Source organism: Ranitomeya imitator, chromosome 1 (assembly GCF_032444005.1).
Source record: "Ranitomeya imitator isolate aRanImi1 chromosome 1, aRanImi1.pri, whole genome shotgun sequence".
Lineage (NCBI taxonomy): Eukaryota > Metazoa > Chordata > Amphibia > Anura > Dendrobatidae > Ranitomeya > Ranitomeya imitator.
Window position 1 is genome coordinate 955,040,991 of NC_091282.1, and position 17,956 is coordinate 955,058,946.

Below are 17,956 nucleotides of genomic sequence, written 5' to 3' on the forward strand. Positions count from 1 at the left end.
TTCTGTTGCAAAACACAATATGGGAAGATCATTTAAATTGGTGTGCATGCCTGAGACATATTGTCAGGGATTGAGACCAAGGCCAGGTGATTTCAATCTCATGAGAACTTCAATAATCCCCTAGAAATACATTTCCTGGTGAGTCTTATGACAATAATGAAATGTAAGCCATAAAGCAAATAGACAAAAGTGGCCTAATCTGGCATTTCCTAAGGATTGTGACAAGCAAATGTGAATATGACATCATGGACAGCCAATCAAAGCCTGTATGTGGATAGTAAACTTTAGATACTCAATGTGTTTTTCCCTATGCACAAAAAGCAAACAGTAAATCAAGCAAAAAGCTCTGCTGATTTCATAAACCGAGATGTTTAGCTGCAGAAGTGTCTTGACATCCCGATGAGAAATAGTGATAAATGATCTCACATTCATTTTTCTTGCAGTATATGTGTAACTGGAAAATAATGTAATGATGAAAAATATATGAGGCCAAATGTATCAGAGCAACCACAGTACAGAGAATGAGAAAGCCAAATGGTCACCATTGGAAAAAAAAAATATTGTCTGTTAATATAATGAAGTATATTATAAAGCTCTGTCTAATGTATGTTTTCAGTATGGTGGATCTGTGGGCAGCATGCTGACTTAGTGGTTGTTGTCTCGGAGCACAAGGGTTCTGGATTTCAATCTCACCAAGGAAAAAACCTTCATTGAGTTTTTGTGTTTTACCAGCATTTGTGTAGATTTTCATCTGATTTCATGCAAGACAAAAATTTATATTACAAGATTAATGGGATTTCTATACACCGCTAGGGAATATGTTTATAATGTAAACATATTTACCGCACATGTCCCGGAAGTATTTTGCTGTGTTCCGGGACATAGTGTGCCGGCACATGCACATTAATGCTTTTCGGCTTTGCCCGCAGTTGGGCAAAGCATACTGTGCGTGCGCAAGGCGAGATTGCATTGCGCACACGTGTACTACGGAGGAAACCTAATCAAATTCAAGACAATATTGCGGCCAGCGGGAAAGGAAGGGGTGCATGAAAGAACAGAAAACACCGCCCATCTGACCATTAACAGAGCCCGCCAAATTCAGGTGACAGAGTCCCTTTAAAATTAGTTTAGCTGTTAGCCAACAAGAGGCAAGAGGTTCTAATCAAAATGACAGCAGGACTGTGTTGTTTTCAAAACTAGCGTAGTAGTTATCAAAGTGACCGAAATCCCACCCATCCACAGTTTCACTGATAACCTACAATTGCATGTGCATGCCACCCAGTCTGTCAAGTTAGTTAGATACCAATTTCTACTTTAAACAACAGAAAAGCTTCCCAAAATTAATAGAAATGAATCATGTACCCATAATAGCAATCTAAGGCCGGCGTCACACTTGCGAGTTTTACGGACGTAAGAGCGCAGAATCTACGTCCGTAAAACTCGCAAAAAATACGGCACAATTATTCTCTATGCCCCTGCTCCTATTTGCCGTATTTTACTGATCAGTATTATACGGCTTTCTACGGCCGTACAAAATCGCAGCATGCTGCGTTTGTCACCGTACTGCGCAAGAAATACGCCAATGAAAGTCTATGGAAGCGTGAAAAATACGGATTACACACGGACAAGCAGTGTGACTTGCGAGAAATACGCAGCGCTGTTAGAGAGAAAAGCCGGCAATTCAGTGCGGTGTACAGTAAAATCACACTGACAGCTTACAGTCCAATAGGTAGAATAAATGTGTACACATAGAATAGGTATATATATATATATATGTCAGTGAGACACATATATGTATATATATTAATATTTATTCCAGCGCTATACAGCTTGAAAGCCGGTAATTCCAATACCGGCTTTTTCTTTCTCCTTCCTAAAACCCGACATGATTTGAGACATGGTTTACATACAGTAAACCATGTCTTCTCTCCATTTTTTTTGCAGATTCCACACTACTAATGTCAGTAGTGTGTATCTGCAAAATTTGGCCGTTCTAGCTCTTAAAATAAAGGGTTAAATGGCGGAAAAAAACAAACACAAATCAGTGGGAGATAAATATTTACATTTGCGCTTCAGTGACAGTCCTGCGTGTGTGCCATCTCATTTGTTGCCAACAACAACAGAGTGTGTAACATTGTGGCTGATTTTCGTTGTGGTCTCACCCACCTGTAAAGGGGTAGCTAAATCATACTGAAGTTATAGCTCACCGTGTAAGTTGTGTGACAGCAACAAATACCGTTCGTTTGGTAACATTTTTAAAACAATGAGGAAGTCTGGTGGAAGAGGTCGTGGCCGGGGGCGTTCATTGTCAGCTGGTAATGAGGGTAGTGGTAGTGGTGGAGCATCAGGTGGTCGTGGGAAAAAAAATATTGCACCTAAGTCTGGAGCTGTAGAGCCAGGTTCGTCGTCTGGCTACACAAGGCCTCGAACCCTCCCTTTTCTGGGAGTAGTAAAACCGCTTTTAAAGCCGGAGCATCAAGAGCAAGTTTTGGCTTATCTTGCTGACTCAGCCTCTAGCTCTTTTGCCTCCTCTCGTGAAACTGGTAAAAGTAAAAGCAGGGCGTCGTTAGTGGATGTTCACGGTCAGGGACAAGTCGCTTCCTTGTCCTCTTCAGCAAAAACAACAACAGAGAAGAATGCAGCAGGCGACACAACGGGTTACTCCATGGAGCTCTTTACACATACCGTCCCTGGCTTAGAAAGTGAAGCAGTTAACAGTCCATGCCCATTACAAGTTGAATCTGACATGGAGTGCACTGATGCACAGCCACAGCCAGACTACTATGCTGGTCCTTTGACTCAGACCACAACATTGCCCTCGCAGGGTGCTGATCAAGAATCAGACCCTGATGAGACTATGTTGCCCCATCACGAACGCTATACCACCGACCGACACGGTGACACAGACAAAGTTGCACACGAGCTACAAGAAGAGGTAATAGATGACCCAGTTCTTGACCCCGATTGGCAGCCATTGGGGGAACAGGGTGCAGGCGGCAGCAGTTCTGAAGCGGAGGAGGAGGGGCCGCAGCAGGCATCAACATCGCAACAGGTTCCATCTGCCGGGCCCGTATCTTGGCCAAAACGCGTGGCAAAGTCAAAACCTGTTGGAGGACAGCGTGGCCATCCGGTTAAAGCTCAGTCTGCAATGCCTGAAAAGGTATCCGATGCTAGAAAGAGTGCAGTCTGGCATTTTTTTAAACAACATCCAATTGATCAGCACAAAGTAATCTGTCAAAAATGTTCAACTACCTTAAGCAGAGGGCAGAATCTGAAAAGTCTCAATACAAGTTGCATGCATAGACATTTAACCACCATGCATTTGCAAGCTTGGACTAACTACCAAACGTCCCTTAAGGTTGTAGCACCCTCGGCCAATGAAGCTACTCATCAACGCAACATCCCTTCCGGCAGTGTAGGGCCACCATTTTCTGCACCACCTGCAGTATCTGTGCAGGTTTCTTTGCCAGGCCAAAGCAGTCAGGGTCAGGGAATCTCCAGTTTCGTAGTAGGAAACACTGCATCTAGGGCACCGGCGGCAACAATACCATCTCCCACCGTCTCTCAGTCTGCCATGTCCACTGGCACCCCCGCTAGTTCCACGATCTCCAGCTCTCCAGTCCAGCTCACCCTACATGAGACTATGGTTAGAAAAAGGAAGTACTTAGCCTCGCATCCGCGTACACAGGGTTTGAACGCCCACATAGCTAGACTAATCTCGTTAGAGATGATGCCCTACCGGTTAGTTGAAAGCGAAGCTTTCAAAGACCTGATGGACTACGCTGTACCACGCTACGAGCTACCCAGTCGACACTTATTTTCCAGAAAAGCCATCCCAGCCCTCCACCAGCATGTTAAAGAGCGCATCGTCCATGCACTCAGGCAATCTGTGAGCACAAAGGTGCACCTGACAACAGATGCATGGACCAGTAGGCATGGCCAGGGACGTTACGTGTCCATCACGGCACACTGGGCAAATGTGGTGGATTCAGGGTCCACAGGGGACAGCAAGTTTGGGACAGTTCTGCCTAGCCCACGGTCTAGGAAACAGTTGGCTGTAGCCGTTCGCACCCCCTCCTCCTCCTCCTCCTCCTCGTCCTCCTGCAGAAGCGAGAGCTCGTCCACAGACCGCAGTCGCACAACCACTCCATCCGCAGCTGCCACTGTTGCACACCAGGTCTCCCATTATGGGGCAGCTACTGGCAAACGTCAGCAGGCTGTATTGGCTATGAAGTGTTTGGGCGACAACAGACACACCGCGGAAGTTCTGTCCGAGTTCTTGCAGCAAGAAACGCAGTCGTGGCTGGGCACTGTAGATCTTGAGGCAGGCAAGGTAGTGAGTGATAACGGAAGGAATTTCATGGCTGCCATCTCCCTTTCCCAACTGAAACACATTCCTTGCCTGGCTCACACCTTAAACCTGGTGGTGCAGTGCTTCCTGAAAAGTTATCCGGGGTTATCCGACCTGCTCCTCAAAGTGCGTGGACTTTGCGCACATATCCGCTGTTCGCCTGTACACTCCAGCCGTATGCAGACCTATCAGAGTTCTTTGAACCTTCCCCAGCATCGCCTAATCATAGACGTTGTTACAAGGTGGAACTCAACACTGCACATGCTTCAGAGACTGTGCGAACAGAGGCGGGCTGTTATGTTTTTGTGGGAGGATACACATACACGGGCAGGCAGTAGGATGGCAGACATGGAGTTGTCAGGTGTGCAGTGGTCGAAGATTCAAGACATGTGTCAAGTCCTTCAGTGTTTTGAGGAATGCACACGGCTGGTTAGTGCAGACAACGCCATAATAAGCATGAGCATCCCCCTAATGTGTCTGCTGATGCAAAGTTTGACGCACATAAAGGATCAGGCGTCTGCACCAGAGGAAGAGGAAAGCCTTGATGACAGTCAGCCATTGTCTGGTCAGGGCAGTGTACAGGACGAGGTAGCGGGCGAAGAGGAGGTGGAGGATGAGGAGGATGATGGGAATGAGTATATTTTTAATGAGGAAGCTTTCCCGGGGTCATTGGAAATTGGTGGCGTGGCAAGGGCGGGTTCTGGTTTTTTGAGGGACACAAGTGACGTAGATTTGCCTGCAACTGCCCCTCAACCAAGCACAACCGCAGATTTGACAACTGAAACTTTGGCCCACATGGCGGATTATGCCTTGCGTATCCTCAAAAGGGACACACGCATTACAAAAATGATGAACGATGACGATTACTGGTTGGCCTGCCTCCTTGATCCTCGCTATAAAGGCAAATTGCAAAATATTATGCCACATGAGAACTTGGAACTAATATTAGCAACAAAACAATCAACTCCTGTTGACTATTTGCTTCTGGCATTCCCTGCACACAGCGCCCGTGATCGTTCTCACACGAGCTCCAGGGACCAGCAGACCAGAGGTGTTAGAGGGGCAGAAATCAGAAGTGGCGTTGGCCAGAGGGGTTTTCTGACCAGGTTGTGGAGTGATTTTGCTATGACCGCAGACAGGACAGGTACTGCAGCATCAATTCAAAGTGACAGGAGACAACATTTGTCCAGTATGGTTACAAACTATTTTTCATCCCTTGTCGACGTTCTCCCTCAACCGTCATTCCCATTTGATTACTGGGCATCCAAATTAGACACCTGGCCAGAATTGGCAGAATATGCATTGCAGGAGCTTGCTTGCCCAGCAGCTAGTGTCCTATCAGAAAGAGTATTCAGTGCTGCAGGTTCAATACTAACTGAAAAAAGGACTCGTCTGGCTACCCAAAATGTAGATGATCTAACCTTCATTAAAATGAACCACAACTGGATTTCGAAATCTTTTGCCCCACCTTGCCCGGCTGACACCTAACTTTCCTATGAAAAGGTCTTGCCTGTGGACTCTTCTGAATGACTTTTCCAATCTCGTAATTTTCTGCACCTGATTGTCCAGCATACGACATGTTTACTCCTAACAAAATGGCCAAACTCCCCACACGGGGCCGTGGTATCGCCACTTTGCGCCAGCACCCGTGAGAGTGCTGTTTGTCTGAAGAGGTGGGTGTGCCCGCTTTTGGTCGACGCACTGCCACTGGGTCCCTCATAGTACAATAAAGTGTCTCTGGCGGTGGTGGTGCGCACCCAACGTCAGACACACCATTGTAATATGAGGGGCCCTGGGCCTGTACCGCCGGCCACAAGACAGTTCCCCCCCCCAGCTCAAACAGTGCTCTACCACTAGCAAAATTATCTCTCACAGCTTCACCAATGTTTAGTCTATGCGCTGACATCCTTCAATGCCTGGCACTGACAATACCATTGTTTTGACATTTTTGTTATGTTAGGCCTTCGAAGCCTGTCTGCGGTCCGTTCTTTCTACAACTACTACACTGACCAGGCCACTGCTGGCCGTGTTCCCCTGGAACCAATTTAAACTTGCCTACAGCCAGCCCAATTTTGTTATGTTAGGCCTTCTTAGCCTGTCTGCCATCACTCCTTCCACTAGACTTCCACTGACCAGACCACTGTTGCCCGTGTACCCCTGGAACCAATTTTAAATTGCCAACAGCCAAATATTATTATGTTAGGCCTTTGATGCCTGTCTGCCGTCACTCCTTCCACTAGACTTCCACTGACCAGACCACTGTTGCCCGTGTACCCCTGGAACCAATTTTAAATTGCCAACAGCCCAATGTTATGATGTTAGGCCTTTGATGCCTGTCTGCCGTCACTCCTTCCACTAGGCCTCCACTGACCTGTCTACTGCTGCCCGTGTTCCCATGGAACCAATTGTAAATTGCCTACAGCCAGCCCATTTTATTACGTTAGGCCTTCGAAGCCTGTCTGCGGTCCCTCCTTCCACTAGGCCTCCACTTACCTGTCTACTGCTGCCCGTGTTCCCCTGGAACCAATTTTAAATTGCCTACAGGCAGCCCAATTTATTATGTTAGGCCTTCGAAGCCTGTCTGCGGTCCCTCCTTCCACTAGGCCTCCACTTACCTGTCTACTGCTGCCCGTGTTCCCCTGGAACCAATTTTAAATTGCCTACAGCCAGCCCATTTTATTATGTTAGGCCTTCGAAGCCTGTCTGCGGTCCCTCCTTCCACTAGGCCTCCACTGACCTGTCTACTGCTGCCCGTGTTCCCCTGGAACCAATTTTAAATTGCCTACAGCCAGCCCATTTTATTATGTTAGGCCTTCGAAGCCTGTCTGCGGTCCCTCCTTCCACTAGGCCTCCACTTACCTGTCTACTGCTGCCCGTGTTCCCCTGGAACCAATTTTAAATTGCCTACAGGCAGCCCAATTTATTATGTTAGGGCTTCGAAGCCTGTCTGCGGTCCCTCCTTCCACTAGGCCTCCACTGACCTGTCTACTGCTGCCCGTGTTCCCCTGGAACCAATTTTAAACTGCCTACAGGCAGCCCAATTTATTATGTTAGGGCTTCGAAGCCTGTCTGCGGTCCCTCCTTCCACTAGGCCTACACTGACCTGTCTACTGCTGCCCGTGTACCCCTTGAACCAACATCATAAAATAAAATAAAAAGTATTTTGCTTATAAAAAAGAAAATACTGGTGAGATATCTAATGCAGACATTTTAACATTAAAAACAAACACACAACTAAAATCTGGTACAGTACTAAAAATGGCCACCAGCTACAAATACTTTATCCTGCAAGTATTTAACTGAAAGGTTTTTTAAATTGAAAACACAGATATGGCATCCACCGAGTGTTGTCCTGTCGCGTCTTCTTTATATTATTGCCGAGAAGATGCAAAACAATGAAAATAATAAAATCATTAATTACCAAAATAATAGAGAAAGTCAACACCACATTGCAAATAAACATTCATTCCAAATAAAGAAGCAGGGCGCGTCCGAGGGTGAGTATATACCTAATAAGAATATAATCACCCTCGGACGCGCAATGCTTATTTCCAACAGCCTTCCTTCCTAAGAATCAGCCCTTCCGTGGTGTAGAGAGACGTTGTGTTACACTTCAAGGTGTTCCCCAGGTTGTCTTTCCTGAGCTTCGATCTTCCGGCTCTCGTTTAGTAGTTCTTGGAAACTACACTGCATTAGGCCTTCAAATTGGGTATGGGGTGTAGAGAGAGGGTGTGTTACACTCCAAGGTGTTCCCCAGGTTGCCTTTCCTGAGCTTCGATCTTCCGGCTCTCGTTTAGTAGTTCTTGGAAACTACACTGCATTAGGCCTTCAAATTGGGTATGGGGTGTAGAGAGAGGGTGTGTTACACTCCAAGGTGTTCCCCAGGTTGCCTTTCCTGAGCTTCGATCTTCCGGCTCTCGTTTAGTAGTTCTTGGAAACTACACTGCATTAGGCCTACAAATTGGGTATGGGGTGGAGAGAGATGGTGTGTTACACTCCAAGGTGTTCCCCAGGTTTCCTTGCCATTGCTTCGGTCTTCCGACTCTCGTTTAGTAGTTGTAGAAAAGTACACTGCATTAGGCCTACAAAATGGGTATGGGGTGGAGAGAGATGGTGTGTTACACTCCAAGGTGTTCCCCAGGTTGCCTTTCCTGAGCTTCTATCTTCAGGCTCTCATTAAATTGTGGTTAAATGGAACAACTGCATTTGGCGTACTAGTTGGTTTGGGGCCTACTATCGGTGTCTGCCACTCCTTGCTGTTCTCCTGGTTTCCTGTCCTGAAATTCCATTTTCAGGCTCTCGTTAAGTAGTTGTTAATGTTAGACTGCATTTGGCCTACTAGTTGGGTTGGGGCCTACTATCGGTGTCTGCCACTCCTTGCTGTTCTCCTCCACTGAACAAAGCTGTGCCGCCTGTTTACTACGGTTGCCAATTTTGAACTGCATTTCGACTACTTACTGATTTGGCCCTACTCTCTGTGTCAGCCTCTCATTCCAGTTGTCCTCCACTGCAATGCCCCCTGGTTATTCCTGTGTTACCAATTTTGAACTGCATTTAGCCCACTTTATTCTTTGGGCCTATATCTGTGTTTCCACTTCATCGTGCCCATTGCCCAGCCAGTGATAGATGAGTCTGCTGGTACATTGACCCATAACGCAACATTCCCCGTGCATGCTACACAACAACATTGTGACCCTGCTGAAAGTCAGGTTGCTCTTCCCGCATACCATACCACCTTACACGGGGACAAAGAGGAAGGTGCAGATGAAAGTGCAGGTTCCTTCATCAGGTGGGGGGAGGAATACTAGTTGGCGACGTCACTGGCACAGGGCCTCTCATAGTACGCAAAAGTGTTGCTGCCGGTGGGAGGCGCCCCCGCCGTGCAAACACACCGCTGTACTTTGAGGGGCCCTGTGCCAGTGCCAATGCCAACAAGTGGGCCCCCCCTGCTTGCTCAGGATCACAGCACTTGCAAAGTTGAAATACTTACCTCTCCCTGCTCCACTGCCGTGACGTGGTCCAGATTTCCTGGGCCCACTAATTACTTGAACCAGCCCTTCCCCACACAACTTTAGCCAAATGACCCCCAATTTCAAATGCCTTCCAATTATTATAAGGTAAATTACGATTGACAAGCTTCATTAAGAAGAATGGATGGTTTTGACATTAAAATGGGCACTCTAGGTGTTTTCCTGGCCCCCACTCACTGCCGACTATGCTGCCCCATTGACTTGCATTGGGTTTCGTGTTTCGGTCGATCCCGACTTTTCGCCATAATCGGCCGATTTCACTCGACCCGACTTTTGAGATAGTCGGGTTTCGCGAAACCCGGCTCGACTCTAAAAAGGTCAAGGTCGCTCAACTCTACACAGCATTAATAATATCAAATTGACCACACCATAGAAGTGGATGGGAATCCAGTAGTAACTATTAAATAGTAACTACCATTGACAAACTTTCCAGTATTTTAACATTAAGAAATTCCCAAATTATCCTTCTTAGTTTTTTGTGATCAGGCAGAATGTGCTTTACAGAAGACTAAGTCAAATTGACCGTGTTGCTGTTAAAAATAACATAATCCTATTGTGATTTCCATAATTCCACAATGTTTCCTTCTTGGTGTTGCAATATCAATGTTACGAAATTTGTATTTCTGAATTAGATATCATTTTACTAAATATTAATAGCAATAAATGCAAAAATATAGGTGATTCTAGAGAGATCACCAACTTTTTCTTGAAACTTCACTGACCCGTGGAAGCGCATTTTCCGTGAAACAGCCGTAGTCCTTCTCCTCTCCCCCGCACCTAATCCTCTTTCCTGCCGCCTCTCCGCATAATGTCTCACATCGCTTTAAGCGAATAAAGGACACTATCTTCAGCAAGAATCTGGTGAGTGCTGCATCTTTTGTTATTTAACAAGTTGGAAAATTTTTCTTGAAACTGTTGCAAGACAGTTATGTGTCCTCCAGGATGTGCAAAGAAACATACTAAACCCACTGGAAAGCATTGTAATTACAGCCACAGCTGTGGTTACAATGCAAACTAAAATAGCGTGTGGACTTGGTCAAGCTAGTTGACCAATTCAGATTTAGGAAAACCTGACATGGGTTTTTATTTTTGGTGAGCTCTATAGGATGGTAGTAGGAGGGATCTCTACCTCTACGCCAGGTTTTGGGAGTGGCCCAAGCCCATGATTCCCATTTAAACTTTCAGTTAAGGTTTGAGAGTGTCAGTTTTTGATTTGTAAGCATCAGAGCTGGAGGCTCTGTGTAGGACTGGTTTGTGTGAGACTGAACACAGGCCAGAGCCATTGATGAACCCACAAGTGATACAGTAGTACATTCGCCCATGGTAGCGGATTTGATACCAACGATCCGCCTACGCACTGGAAGATAACTCATGATTCTGTAATGGATTGTATACAGCACTCAAAGTCATTGGAATAGGTGCTCAAGTAGGGTCTCCATCCCAAAATCAATATAATTAAAAAACTCGTAACTCAAAATGTTGAAAAAAAAAGGTTCCAATTTATTTTGCATAAGGTGATCAATTAAACGTTTTTGGTCTGGGTATAGACCTTCATCAGAAACTGTGGAGATATACAAAATAAATATATATGAAAATAGATCAAAATAAAGTTGGTGGTGACGAACATAAAAATTGGTTGACATCATTGTATAGACAATAGTAGAATGTCCTATCTTCAATACAGTAAGAACCCTCATACAGCCAAGGAGAAAATATTTCTGAATGTCTGTGTTACTGTTCACCACTCTGTTGTCAGGTGTCCTGGGACCAGGGGCTCCTTCCTTGTCCCTAACATTAGGGGGCGCCCCCTCTCGCCCTGCTCCCTGGATTACTTTTGGTGGTGAAAATGCTGGGGCTACTTACCTTGCCTTACCTCCTGAATCTACCCTCAGTCTGTAGCCTTCCCCAACCCAGGGAAGAGGGAAGTAGTAGTGTACTGTAGAGTTGAGCGACCTTGACCTTTTTAGAGTCGAGCCGGGTTTCGCGAAACCCGACTATCTCAAAAGTCGAGTCGAGTGGAATCGGCCGATTATCGCGAAAAGTCGGGGATCGACCGAAACACGATACCCAATGCAAGTCAATGGGGGAGCATAGTCGGCAGTGAGTAGAGGCCAGGAAAACATGTACAGAGCCCATTGTATTGGCAAAAACATCCATTCTTGCTACTGAAGCTTGTCAATCGTAATTTAGCTTATAATAATTGTAAGGCATTTGAAATTGGGGGTCATTTGGCTAAAGTTGTGGGGGGTAGGGCTGGTTCAAGCAATTAGTGGGCCCAGGACATCTGGACCACGTTACGGCAGTGGAGCAGGGAGAGGTAAGTATTTCAACTTTGCAAGTGCTGTGATCCTGAGCAAGCAGGGGGGGCCCACTCGTTGGCATTGGCACTGGCACAGGGCCCCTCAAAGCACAGCGGTGTGTTTGCACGGCGGGGGCGCCTCCAACCGACTGCAACACTTTTGCGTACTATGAGAGGCCCTGTGCCAGTGACGTCGCCAACGAGTATTCCTCCCCCCACCTGATGAGGGAACCTGCACCTTCATCTGCACCTTCCTCTTTGTCCCCGTGTAATGTGGTATGGTATGCGGGAAGGGGGACCTAACTTTCAGCAGGGTCATAATCTTGCAGTGTAGCGTGCACGGGGAATGTTGCGTTATGGGTCAATGTACCAGCAGACTCATCTATCACTGGCTGGGCAATGGGCAGGATGAGGGGGAAACAGATATGGGCCCAAAGAATAAAGTGGGCTAAATGCAGTTCAAAATTGGTAACAGGACTAACCAGGGAGCATTGCTTTGTTCAGTGGAGGACAACTGGAATGAGAGGCTGACACAGAGACTAGGCCCAAATCAGTAAGTATTCTAAATGTAGTTCAAAATTGGCAACAGTAGTAAACCGGCGGCACAGCTTTGTTCACTGTAGGAGAACAGCAAGGAGCGGGAGACACAGATAGAAGGCCCCAACCCAAATTGTAGGCCTAATGCAGTGTTGTTTTCAACAACTACTTAAGAAGAGCCAGAAGATCGAAGCAATGGAGACGAAACCTGGGGAACACCTTGGAGTGGAACACACCGTCTCTACACCCCATACCCAATTAGTAGGCCTAATGCAGTGTTAAATCTAAAAAAGAGAAAGAGAATATCTGCGCTGGAAAAAACAAACACTAGAGGACCATAAAAACTAATAAATACATACGTGGATCTCACAAAAAAGAAGACTCAAACCGTGTTAGGATATAAATAAAACTAAAACTAAAAACAACACCATATGCAACTGGGAGAACAACCTACTACCGCCAAATGTATAAAAAATAAATAATAAACACTATAGTGTCACTACCTGCCAGAGTCGTCCAGGGAGGATAAGGATAGATGCAATATAGTAGGTTGAAGTATCCCGGTGTGGTGTAGAGAAAAGTCCGTGACAAATGGCCACTATGCAGGAAGCGGTGGAGCGGCTCGTTCCGATATCCTTAGATACTAGCAATACCCGGAGGAGGCCAGGTGAAAAGAGTATCGCAAATGGTCCGGTACGGATCAAGGTGGTAGACACTGCCCCGGCCGGTGGCAGCGCTAGCCAGCATTCAATGTGGCGTGTCCACGCTGCTATACAGAGCCGTTAGGTGTGCTGCAGGCGCAGGACCTAATGTGACGTCACAATCACGTGAAGAATCACGTGATGGGCTACAGGAAGAGCTTAGGACCAATTCCTTCCTTAGGATATAAATAAAACTAAAACTAAAAACAACACCATATGCAACTGGGAGAACAACCTACTACCGCCAAATGTATAAAAAATAAATAATAAACACTATAGTGTCACTACCTGCCAGAGTCGTCCAGGGAGGATAAGGATAGATGCAATATAGTAGGTTGAAGTATCCCGGTGTGGTGTAGAGAAAAGTCCGTGACAAATGGCCACTATGCAGGAAGCGGTGGAGCGGCTCGTTCCGATATCCTTAGATACTAGCAATACCCGGAGGAGGCCAGGTGAAAAGAGTATCGCAAATGGTCCGGTACGGATCAAGGTGGTAGACACTGCCCCGGCCGGTGGCAGCGCTAGCCAGCATTCAATGTGGCGTGTCCACGCTGCTATACAGAGCCGTTAGGTGTGCTGCAGGCGCAGGACCTAATGTGACGTCACAATCACGTGAAGAATCACGTGATGGGCTACAGGAAGAGCTTAGGACCAATTCCTTCCTTAGGATATAAATAAAACTAAAACTAAAAACAACACCATATGCAACTGGGAGAAGGAATTAGGAAGGAATTGGTCCTAAGCTCTTCCTGTAGCCCATCACGTGATTCTTCACGTGATTGTGACGTCACATTAGGTCCTGCGCCTGCAGCACACCTAACGGCTCTGTATAGCAGCGTGGACACGCCACATTGAATGCTGGCTAGCGCTGCCACCGGCCGGGGCAGTGTCTACCACCTTGATCCGTACCGGACCATTTGCGATACTCTTTTCACCTGGCCTCCTCCGGGTATTGCTAGTATCTAAGGATATCGGAACGAGCCGCTCCACCGCTTCCTGCATAGTGGCCATTTGTCACGGACTTTTCTCTACACCACACCGGGATACTTCAACCTACTATATTGCATCTATCCTTATCCTCCCTGGACGACTCTGGCAGGTAGTGACACTATAGTGTTTATTATTTATTTTTTATACATTTGGCGGTAGTAGGTTGTTCTCCCAGTTGCATATGGTGTTGTTTTTAGTTTTAGTTTTATTTATATCCTAACACGGTTTGAGTCTTCTTTTTTGTGAGATCCACGTATGTATTTATTAGTTTTTATGGTCCTCTAGTGTTTGTTTTTTCCAGCGCAGATATTCTCTTTCTCTTTTTTAGATTTATCTATGTTTTTGCGGGTGGGTGGTTCCGCTACTATATCTGCTGCAGGTTTTTTCCGAGTGTGAGCGCTACAGGTGTCTTTTTTGTTCTAATGCAGTGTTGTTTTCAACAACTACTAAAGTAGAGCCAGAAGATCGAAGAAATGGAGACTGGAGAGGAAACCTGGGGAACACCTTGGAGTGGAACACACCGTCTCTACACCCCATACCCAATTTGTAGGCCTAATGCAGTGTAGTTTTCAACAACTACTAAACGAGAGTCAGAAGATCGAAGCAATGGAGAGGAAACCTGGGGAACACCTTGGAGTGGAACACACCGTCTCTACACCCCATACCCAATTTGTAGGCCTAATGCAGTGTAGTTTTCAACAACTACTAAATGAGAGTCAGAAGATTGAAGCAATGGCGAGGAAACCTGGGGAACACCTTGGAGCGGCAGACACCGTTAGTAGGCCCTACCGAAGTAGTAGCCCCAATGCAGTTTTCAAATTCCTAGAGGCTGAAAACCAGACTATTGACGCTCAGCTTTTTTCAAAGGAGGACAGCTGTATTGAGTGGCGCAGACAGACACAGATAGTAGGCCTTAAACCAAAAATGTGGCTCAATGCAGTTTAAAAAAGGTTACAGGGGTACACAGGCAGCATTGGTCTGGTCAGTGGAGGACAATTTCAATTATGGACCGCAGACAGACTTTGTACGCCTACTATTAAAAAAAGGATGCTCTATGCAATTTAAAATTGGTTCCAGGGGTACACGGGCAGCAGTGGTCTGGTCAGTGGAGGCCTAGTGGAAGGAGGGACAGCAGACAGGCGTAGTAGGCCTAACATAATAAAATATGGCTGTAGGCACTTTAAAATTGGTTCCAGGGGTACATGAGCAGCAGTGGTCTTGTCAGTGGAGGACTAGTGGAAGGAGGGACAGCAGACAGGCTTCGAAGGCCTAACATAATAAAATTGGGATGTAGGCACTTTAAAATTGGTTCCAGGGGTACACGGGCAGCAGTGGTCTGGTCAGTGGAGGACAAGTGTAAGGAGGGGCCGCAGACAGGCTTAGAAGGCCTAACATAATAAAATTGGACTGTAGGCACATTAAAATTGGTTCCAGGGGTACACGGGCAGCAGTGGTCTGGTCAGTGGAGGACTAGTGGAAGGAGGGCCCGCAGACAGGCTTCGAAGGCCTAACATAATAAAATTGGGCTGTAGGCACTTTAAAATTGGTTCCAGGGGTACACGGGCAGCAGTGGTCTGGTCAGTGGAGGCCTAGTGGAAGGAGGGACCGCAGACAGGCGTAGTAGGCCTAACATAATATAATATGGCTGTAGGCACTTTAAAATTGGTTCCAGGGGTACACGGGCAGCAGTGGTCTGGTCAGTGGAGGACAAGTGTAAGGAGGGCCCGCAGACAGGCTTCGAAGGCCTAACATAATAAAATTGGGCTGTAGGGACTTTAAAATTGGTTCCAGGGGTACACGGGCAGCAGTGGTCTGGTCAGTGGAGGACTAGTGGAAGGAGGGCCCGCAGACAGGCTTCGAAGGCCTAACATAATAAAATTGGGCTGTAGGCACTTTAAAATTGGTTCCAGGGGTACACGGGCAGCAGTGGTCTGGTCAGTGGAGGACAAGTGTAAGAAGGGACCGCAGACAGGCGTAGTAGGCCTAACATAATAAAATATGGCTGTAGGCACTTTAAAATTGGTTCCAAGGGTACACGGGCAGCAGTGGTCTGGTCAGTGGAGGCCTAGTGGAAGGAGGGACCGCAGACAGGCGTAGTAGGCCTAACATAATAAAATTGGGCTGTAGGCACTTTAAAATTGGTTCCAGGGGTACACGGGCAGCAGTGGTCTGGTCAGTGGAGGACTAGTGGAAGGAGGGACCGCAGACAGGCTTCGAAGGCCTAACATAATAAAATTGGGCTGTAGGCACTTTAAAATTGGTTCCAGGGGTACACGGGCAGCAGTGGTCTGGTCAGTGGAGGACTAGTGGAAGGAGGGAACGCAGACAGGCTTCGAAGGCCTAACATAATAAAATTGGGCTGTAGGCACTTTAAAATTGGTTCCAGGGGTACACGGGCAGCAGTGGTCTGGTCAGTGGAGGACTAGTGGAAGGAGGGCCCGCAGACAGGCTTCGAAGGCCTAACATAATAAAATTTGGCTGTAGGTACTTTAAAATTGGTTCCAGGGGTACACGGGCAGCAGTGGTCTGGTCAGTGGAGGCCTAGTGGAAGGAGGGACCGCAGACAGGCGTAGTAGGCCTAACATAATAAAATTTGGCTGTAGACACTTGGAATTCTCTTGCAGGGGTACACAGGCAGCATTGGTGTTGTCAGCAGAGGCCGATTGTAATGAGTGTCTGCCAGTTAGTAGTCCCAAACAATAAATACTTGTTAATGTCTCGCATTACAACAAAACGAAAACACAAAAGGGTGCAATCATTAGGTACAGGGGTGGGCTCCTCTGCGTAGTTTCAGACCTAGTAATTTGGCGCAATGTATTTACTTGGGTAAATATAGGACACTGCCCCTGACTATGTTAAGTACCATCATACATGTCAACACAATGGTATTGTCAGTGGCAGGAATTTAAGGATGTCAGCGCATAGACTAAACATTGGTGGAACTGTGAGAGATAATTGTGCAAGTGGTAGATCAATGTTTGAGCTGGGGGTGGGGGAACTCTCTTGTGGCCGGCGGTACAGGCCCAGGGCCCCTCATGTTACAACAGTGTGTCTGACGTTGGGTGCGCACCACCACCGCCAGAGACACTTTATTGTACTATGAGGACCCAGTGGCAGTGCCGTCGACCAAAAGCGGGCACACCCACCTCTTCAGACAAACAGCACTCTCACGGGTGCTTGCGCCAAGTGGCGATACCACGGCCCCGTGTGGGGAGTTTGGCCATTTAGGGAGGAGTAAACATGTCGTATGCTGGACAATCAGCTGCTGCAAATTACAAGGTTGGAAAAGTCATTCAGAGTAGTCCACAGGCAAGACCTTTTCATAGGAAAGCTAGGTGTCGGCCGGGCAAGGTGGGGCAAAAGAATTCGAAATCCAGTTGTGGTTAATTTTAATGAAGGTTAGATCATCAACATTTTGGGTAGCCAGACAAGTCCTTTTTTCGGTTAATATTGAACCTGCAGCACTGAATACTCTTTCTGATAGGACACTAGCTGCCGGGCAAGCAAGCTCCTGCAATGCATATTCTGCCAATTCTGGCCAGGTGTCTAATTTGGATGCCCAGTAATCAAATGGGAATGACGGTTGAGGGAGAACATCGATAAGGGATGAAAAATAGTTAGTAACCATACTGGACAAATGTTGTCTCCTGTCACTTTGAATTGATGCAGCAGTACCTGTCCTGTCTGCGGTCATAGCAAAATCACTCCACAACCTGGTCAGAAAACCCCTCTGTCCAATGCCACTTCTGATTTCTGCACCTCTAACACCTCTGGTCTGCTGCCCCCTGCGGCTCGTGTGAGAACGATCACGGGCGCTGTGTGCTGGCAATGCCTGAAGCAAACGGTCAACAAGAGTTGATTGTTTGGTTGCTAATATTAGTTCCAAGTTCTCATGTGGCATAATATTTTGCAATTTGCCTTTATAGCGAGGATCAAGGAGGCAGGCCAACCAGTAATCGTCATCGTTCATCATTTTAGTAATGCGTGTGTCCCTTTTGAGGATATGTAAGGCATAATCCGCCATGTGGGCCAAAGTTTCAGTTGTCAA